At 41.6% G+C, this 8,520-nt stretch overlaps 1 pseudogene; it reads left to right on the top strand.

Annotated features, from left to right (window-relative positions):
* Positions 1-7,459: 7,459 nt before the first annotated feature.
* On the top strand, positions 7,460-7,677 carry LOC130017460 (COX assembly mitochondrial protein 2 homolog; annotated as a pseudogene).
* The last annotated feature ends 843 nt before the right edge of the window (positions 7,678-8,520 follow it).

Below are 8,520 nucleotides of genomic sequence, written 5' to 3'. Positions count from 1 at the left end.
GCAACCAATGCTGGCATGGATGTGGCGAGAAAGGGACACTCCTTCACTGTTGGTGGGAATGTCCACTGGTTCAGCCCTTCTGGACAACAGTATGGACGCTTCTCAAAAAATTAGAAATTGAGCTCCCATTTGACCCAGCAATACCACTCCTGGGAATATATCCCAGAGAAGCAAAAATGTATAGTCGAAGTGACATCTGCACTTGTTTGTTCATTGCAGCACTCTTTACAATAGCCAGAAACTGGAAGAAACCTGAATGCCCAAGAACAGATGACTGGTTAAAGAAACTTTGGTACATCTACACAATGGAGTACTATGTAGCTGTTAGAAAAGATGAAGTCATGAAATTTACATACAAGTGGTACAATATGGAAAGTATCATGCTAAGCGAAATGAGTCAGAAAGAGAGGGATAGACATAGAAAGATTGCATTCATCTGGGGGATATAAAGTAACAAAGTATGAGATTAATACCCAAGAATAGCTGAGATCAGCACCAGGAGGATTACTCCATAACTTAGAGGCCAGCTGGGTATCCTAGAGGAAAGGGTAGTTCAGATAGAGAAGGGAGCACCAAATAAAGGATGTTTGGAGGATCCTCCCAGGAGGGGAGATGCATGTCGAAAGTAGACTATGGACTGAACATGTTTGCCACTCAATGCCTCTTTTGCAGACCACAACACCCAAATGGAGAGAGAGAACACAGGGGATTGTCCTGCCACAGAGGCAGGGGGGGATGGGGGATGGGGGTGGGAGGGATATTATCCATGGTGGTGAAAAACGGGCACTGGTGGAGGGATGGGTATCTGATCATTGTATAATTGAAACCCAAGCACAAAAAAAATTGTAAATCTACAACTGTAAAAAAAAAAAATCTAGAGAAAGGGCTGGGTGTGAGCTACACAAGATGGAAGGCATGACTTGTATGGGCACAGCCTGGGCTTAATCCTTAACAACCACATGGTGCCCAGCACCATCCAGAGGCCCTGAGTACTACAGGAGTGACTCTGGAGAATTTCTGAGGAGAACCCAGCAAAAGTAAGAAAGTAGGCCATGAAGAACTACCATATCAAAAGTAGATGAAGGAAATAAGAAATAAAGACATGATTCAGCTGACACAGAAGGCAGTTCTTTGAAATATTAACACAATTGAGAAATCTCAAGACAGACTCACCGAGAACAACAGAAACTTATCTCCTACCCTGTCAGATGAGAACTAGAAACTCATCTCATACACTGTCAGACTACAGTTACAACTGAAAATCTTACCTAAGGGCTCTGGTTTAACTGTAACTCTCCAATTCCATAACAGTTAAAGAATGTTACAAACCTAAACCCAGTAACAAAATCTCCTTCAATCCCTACCTACTCTATGTAATAGACATAAAGGCTATACAAGTAAGCATCATATGAATAAATTACTTTCAAAAGATAGCTTCCATATTCAACCTGATTTCAAACTCGTTGTGAAAATAAGAAAAAGGCACAAGTTTACAGCATTTCAAGATACAAAAAGTTATTAAAATATGTATGCTTCTATGAATAATACTGCAATTACCTCGCAAGGGTTGTGGTGGCATAGTGAAGGGATGGACTAAAAGTATAACATGGTTCTGGAGGTGGGGACATGGCAATTGTTGGCCAGGGAACTGTTCTAACATGGCAATTGTTGGCCAGGGAACTGTTCTGTTTGTCAAAACCATAGCTGGTATTAAAACTATTATAAGCACATCACCTACAATGTCATATTTTTTAAAATTTCACTAGTGTTCCCCACTTTTAATTTTCTCAAAACTATGCTCCAGCAATAACCACTTTACTTACCTCTTAATAAATACTTAGTTTTCATTTTTACAGAAACAGACACAGGGAAAGTTCATTTGCTATTACAATTACAAAGGAGCAGTTTATCTTAAACCTGATTTTGTAAGTTCAGAGAGCTATAACAAGGGTAAGCTGTATAGCTGAACACAGTTTGAGCTCCAGCTCCACATATGGTCCCCCTGAGCACTGCCTGGAGTGATCCCTGAGCACAGAGCCAGCAATTAGCCCTAAGCAACACCAGGTGTGACCCAACCCCGCTCCCCACTCCTACCACCAACACCTCATTATGTAAAAAGCCAAATCCATACACATGACTAGTCTCAGTGCTCATAAACAAAGAGAGAGGGGAAAATATTAGTCCCAAGGGCTCCTGGGTGGAGAAGTCAATAAAGCACAAGCAAGTCAAATGGGAACAAACAAAAAGCCTGGAGACAGAGCTGGACCTTGAGAAAGCAGGAAGGACAGCAGCCCGGAGCAGGTGACACAGTAACCCCAGGTCATGGCAAGGCCAGAGACTTGCAGACACCTCCCTCCTCTGGGCACATCATTAAGCACTGACCCCTTTAACTCTTCCACAAGAAGAAAACATCCAACCCCATCAAAAATGGGGCGACGAAATGAATAGAAACTTTCTCAAAGAAGAAATTCGAATGGCTAAAAGGCACATGAGAAAATGCTCTACACCATTTATCATCAGGGAGATGCAGATCAAAATAACAATGAGATATCATTTCACACCACAGAGACTGGCCCACATCCAAAAGAACAAAAGCAACCGGTGTTGGCGCAGATGTGGAGAGAAAGGGACCCTCCTTCACTTCTGGTGGGAATGTCAACTGGTTCAACTCTTTTCAAAAACAGTATGGACGATTCTCCAAAAATTAGAAATTGAACTCCCATTGGACCCAGCAATACCACTCCTGGGAATATATCCCAGAGAGGCAAAAACGTATATCAAAGTGACATCTGCACTTGTTTGTTCATTGCAGCGCTGTTTACAATAGCTAGAATCTGGAAAAAACCTGAGTGCCCGAAAACAGATGACTGGTTAAAGAAACTTTGGTACATCTACACAATGGAGTATTGTGTAGCTATTAGAATAGATGAAGTCATGAAATTTACATACAAGTGGTACTACATGGAAAGTATCATGTTAAGCGAAATGAGTCAGAAAGAGAGGGACAGACATAGAAAAACTGCATTCATCTGGGGAACATAAAGTAACAAAATAAGAGACTAACACCCAAGAATAGCTGAGATAAGGACCAGGAGGTTTACTCCATGCCTTGGAGGCCAGTCACACATGTTGTGGGTAAAAGTCAGCTCAGATAGAGAAGGGAGCAAAAAATAAAGGGTATTGGGAGGATCCTCCCAGGATGGAAGATGCGTGCTAAGAGTAGACTATAGACTGAACATGATTGCCACTCAATGCCTCTTTTCCAAACCACAGCACCCAAAAGGAGAGAGAGAACAAAAGGGAATGCCTTGCCACAGAGGCAGGGTGGGATGGGGGGTAGGGGAGTGGGAGGGATACTGGAATAAGTGGTGGTGGAGAATGGGCACTGGTGGAAGGATGGGTATTTGATCATTGTATAACTGAAACCCAAGCACAAAAATGTGTAAGTCTACAACTGCACCTCATGGTGTTTCACTAATACAAATTAAAAAGACCCAAAAAACTGTGTTTTTCAGGAAATTTTGACACATGGTAAATCCTAAACATATGCTACCAAGTGAATAAACCAGCAAGAAACAGAAATGCCATGTTGATTCAGCCTAGACAGGTACTCTAATGAGTTGGAATCTTGAAGACAGAATGAAGAGTTGCAGGTTCCTGGTGAGAAGAGGGAGGAGCGTGTGCTTATTTACAGAGCAGTCTCCACCTGCAGAGGGAAGGGGAGAGGAAGATGAAGGCAGAAAACTAAAAATTTCTCAGGTACAGCAGTGAGTAGGGAAACAGTGAGAAGTACAGCTCCAAGCAGAATTCCAGCAACAAAGCTCCATCCTGATAACCAGGTTGCACTGAAGGAATGTGCAGCAGCATCGTGCTAATGAAAACAGTATCTCAGAACCCGTTCAACTCTCCTAATCTGACTCAAATTTCCACATGAGTTTCTTTTCAAAAATAGTTTTAAAAAGCACCTCATGGCCCAAATGAGCAACTACCTGACAGCGGACACCTGCGGTTTTACAAGTGTTCTAGAAGTGAGACTTGAATTGTAAACCAGGATCTGCACCAACGCAGGGACCCTTCCCCCCAGGTATACCCGTGGCAGGGGTCATGGCCTCTTGGGTTGCTGCAGATCATGCATATGACAATTAATTTCCCTTTCATGCTGCACTGGACCCATATCTCAGCCTCCTTTACAGAACTCTTATGACTAAAGCCTGGCTACCCCAGCTGCATTAAGCCAGTAGTCTGCTGTTCTATTCCAAGCAAAATTCAACAAAATAACTGTGAACACAAGAATCTGTACAAACCTAATTCAAAAGAAAATATTGCCTGGATCAGTGTTAGAGGTCCCACAGAATTCGCACAGGAGCACCAACGTACTATACTTGAAAGAGGAAGATACTATACTTGAAGGGGGAAGAAGAGAACACTATCGATCAAGCTGAAGCCTCAACAGGGAATACCCACATTAAGAATCTCTCTGATAAAGAATTCTGAGATGAAGCTAAGAGGATGTTATTGAGCTCAAAGAAACAGTGGAATGGACATCCAAAAAAATAGAGAGGATATGAAAGAAATGGTGGAAGGGGCAGTCAATACAATACAGAAAGAAATGAGAGCATAAATTTTTTAAAAAGCTACAAACAGAATTGTCACTAATAAAAAATTTGGTAGATGAAATAAAAAACTCAGGGGATGCCCTCAACAGTAGAATAACAACGGCTAAAGACAGAATCAGTGAGCTTGAAGATGTGCTCCGGAAAACATAAAGGCAACAACAGAATATGGTAAAAGACTTCAAAATAGCTCAATGGTGAGTAAGAGATATACGGAATGAGTTCAAGAGGCATAACATAAAAATCATCTGAATACCAGAACAGGGAGGCAAGCCCAATTACTACCAATATTGGTAGTAACTGTTAATGACATCACTACTGAGAAGTTCCCAGAGCTGGAGAATGCAGGCTTCCAGATCCAAGAAGCCCGAAGGGTACCAGCTAAAAAAGACCCTAATAAAACGAATCAAAGAAACATAATGAGAACGACAAATAGCAAAGATAGAGACACAATACTGAAAGCAGCAAGATCAAAGAAGAAATCACATACAAAGGAGAACTTTTTAGATTTTCATCAGACTTATCAGACGAAATGCTCCGGGTCCAAAGATATTGGAATATAGTTTAAAAAAAAACTCAATGAAATGATTTCCTCAGAATACTGTATCCAGCTAGACTCTCATTCAGATTTGAATGATATACTACTTCATGAATTAATAACAGCTCAGGAATTTTGTAGATTTAAACCTTAAATGAAAAACTGAAGGGGCTAGTGTAACACGAAATAAAACCCCAAAATAAAACAATCTTCTACAGAATGTTGGCACAAAACCCAATGAAAATATTCCCTCTTATCGTCAATGGTTTAAGTGCACCAATAGAGTCACAGAGTTGAAAAATGGATTAAAAATCTAAATCTATCATTCTGCTGTCTATAAGAAAAACACAAACAGTCATAGTAAAAATAGACTCAAGGTCAAGGAAGGAAAACGAACTTTCAAGCAACCAATTTCTTCAAAAAAGCCAGGGTAGCCATACTAGCATCTGACAACATAAATTTTAGGATGAAAAAGATAAGAAGTGACAATAAAGGCCATTTCACAATCGCTATCACCCCATTGTTCATCAATTTGCTCTAGCGGTCCCAGTCACGTCTCCATTCATCCCTGTCACATGCTAGTGTAGCCCAGTGACATATTGGGGGCTCTTTCAGGGTCAGAGGAATGAGAACCATCATTGTTATTGTTTTTGGCATATTGAGTATGCCACAGGTGACTTGCCAGGCTCTGCCATACGGGACACTCTCAGTAGCTTGCCAGGCTCTCCGAGAGCAATGGATGCTTTTGGGACAGCCTCTAATCACCTTTACAGGTGTTCCCAGTCAGTAATATATGCGAGAATGATACTCTCAGTAGCCTGCTGGGTTCTCTGAGAGCAAGAGCTTGAGAATAAGAGGTTGCAAGGCCACAAATGTGGCCGCACACTTCCGGGAGCTGGGTTTTATTTTATTTTATTTTATTTATTTATTTAATTTCACAATAATCAAGAAATATGTACATCAGGAAGAAATTACACTCCTAAATTTATACATCCCCAAGAGGGGTCAGCAAAATGCTTAAAACTTCAAGGAGGACATTGTTAGCAACACAATAGTAGTCAGAAAATTCAGCACTGCTTTATCACCTCTTGATAGATCAATGAGACTAAAACTAAAAAAGGAACTACTGGTGCTGAAGGAAGAAATGGAAGAGAGAGGGCTAGTAGATATTCACAGGGCTTTTAATCCCCCAAAAGCAGAATACACATTCTTCTCCAATGCACAGGGAACATTTTCCAAGATTCCTGAGTGCAGAGACAGGAATAACCCCTGTGCATCGCCATGTGTGACCCCCAAAAAATAAAATCTAAATTAGCTAGAATGCTACTAGGATGAACCTCAGAATAAGAAGAATCACCAAGGAGAGAGAAAACCATTAATAATCACAAAGAACTGATCACCAAACTGCAACATATGTATGCATATGTATATATATATATATATATAAAACCACAAATATATTATCTCAATATGAGTAAAATTTGATGGAAGAGAAAAATACTTTAATATCCAGAGCTGACACTTGAACCATCTTAGTAATCTCCAGAACCAGTGAACAAAACTAGTGGCCCAAATCGTTCTTTCTCACCCTTTCACTGACTACAACTCCCTTCGGGCCTTGTTTCTTCTTGTGGCACCCCGTTCTATCAGTTGGTATTCTAACCGTGTCACAAGACTAGAGGCAAAAATCACCCATTTATAGATTTAAACCTGTGTTCCCCTTGTAACATCCTGGAGGGCCCCTAGGAGTTATTTGATCTCTTGTTGAGTAATGCTGGTCTACAAAGTTCTATCATCTACTCAATCTGCTTAACAATTGTGGAATATACATATACATATACATATACATATACATATACATATACATATACATATACATATACATATACTCATTTACATGTATTATACTGCTCTCACCAAGCAAGGGATGTAGGGGGGGAATGAAGCGACAGACTAGAAGTATCATCTGAGGTGGGGACTGGGCAGTGGCTTCCAGGGAACTGTTCTAACTATCCATTAAAACCATAAATGGTATTTACACTATTATAAGCATATCACCTGAATTATCATAATAATTTTTAATTGGCTAGTGTTCCCCACATTTAATTTTCTCAAAACTAAGTTCCAGAGGGGCCGCCGCGGGCCCTCGCGGCCGCCGTACTTGGGCGCGCCCGCGCATGCGCCCTGAGCCGCGTCTTGGCCAGGCCAGGCGGGTCAGCACCGAGAGCGCTGCACCAGCTCTGCAGCAGGCACCCAGCTGGGCCGCCAACCGGGTTGTTCTGCTAGGGTCCTTCACCTCCTCCTAAGGATGCATCCCGACTTATCTCCACACTTGCACAACTGAAGAGTGCAACATCTTGATAAACTTGCTTGAGGAATGTCACAAAAATCGCGGCTCTCTGAAATGTTTTGGTCAATGCAATGATCTTGATTGAGAGATGAGAAAAATGCTTGAAGAAGGAGCAGAGGCATGGTAATACAATGCGAAAGAGACTATTTAATTCCCCAGAGGATTCTGAAAAATAAATTGTATTTTCACTGGATGCCTTGGCTGAGAGAAGACCTAAAGCCTCTTGGTTGACAGCTGAAAGAATCCTCTCATTTGGTTCTCCGGAACCCTTTGCCGATCCGTAGACACAAGACATGGAAAGATCCGGAAAAGCCTGGATTCTGACAATGTTGGCAGACCCTTAAGTTCTCACCAGCAAACTTGACTTCCCACTTTCCCCCTTTCTCTCCACCAGGGAACACTGGAGTAACTTCTCTCCCTCAATAAAAGAACTGATTTTAATCATAAAACACAGACACACACACACACACACACACACACACACACACACACTATGTTCCAGCAGCATCCCTTTTACTTACCTCTTAAGAAATAATTTGCGTTTTTAAATAAATGGACCCAAGAAAAGTTCATTTGTTAATGGTCATACAATGACTAAATAGCAGTTTATCTTAAACCGGATTTTGTATGTTCAACGAGATAGAACCAGGATAAGGCTGTGTAGCTGACCCCAGTTTGTTCTCCAGCTCCACATATGGTCCCCCAGAGTATTCCTGCTTCCTGGAGTGATCCTTGAGCACAGAGCCAGCAGTAAGCCCTACGCACCACCGGATGTAGTCCAACCCCCCTTTTCACTCCTGCCATCACCACCTAATTATGTATAAACCCAAATCCATACACATTACTAGCCTCAGTGCTCATAAACAAAGAGAGAGGGAAAAATATTAGACCCAAGGGCTCCTAGGTGAAGAAGTCAATAAAGCACAAGTAAGTCAAAAGGGAACAAACAAAAAGTCTGGAGTCAGAGCTGGACACTCACAAAGCCAATGGGAAAGACAGCAGCCTGGGAGCAGGTGACA

The sequence above is a fragment of the Sorex fumeus genome, unplaced genomic scaffold (assembly GCF_029834395.1).
Source record: "Sorex fumeus unplaced genomic scaffold, SorFum_2.1 ptg000197l, whole genome shotgun sequence".
Taxonomy (NCBI): domain Eukaryota; kingdom Metazoa; phylum Chordata; class Mammalia; order Eulipotyphla; family Soricidae; genus Sorex; species Sorex fumeus.
The sequence above is the reverse complement of the archived record's forward strand: the minus strand, read 5'-3'. Positions and strand labels throughout refer to the sequence as shown.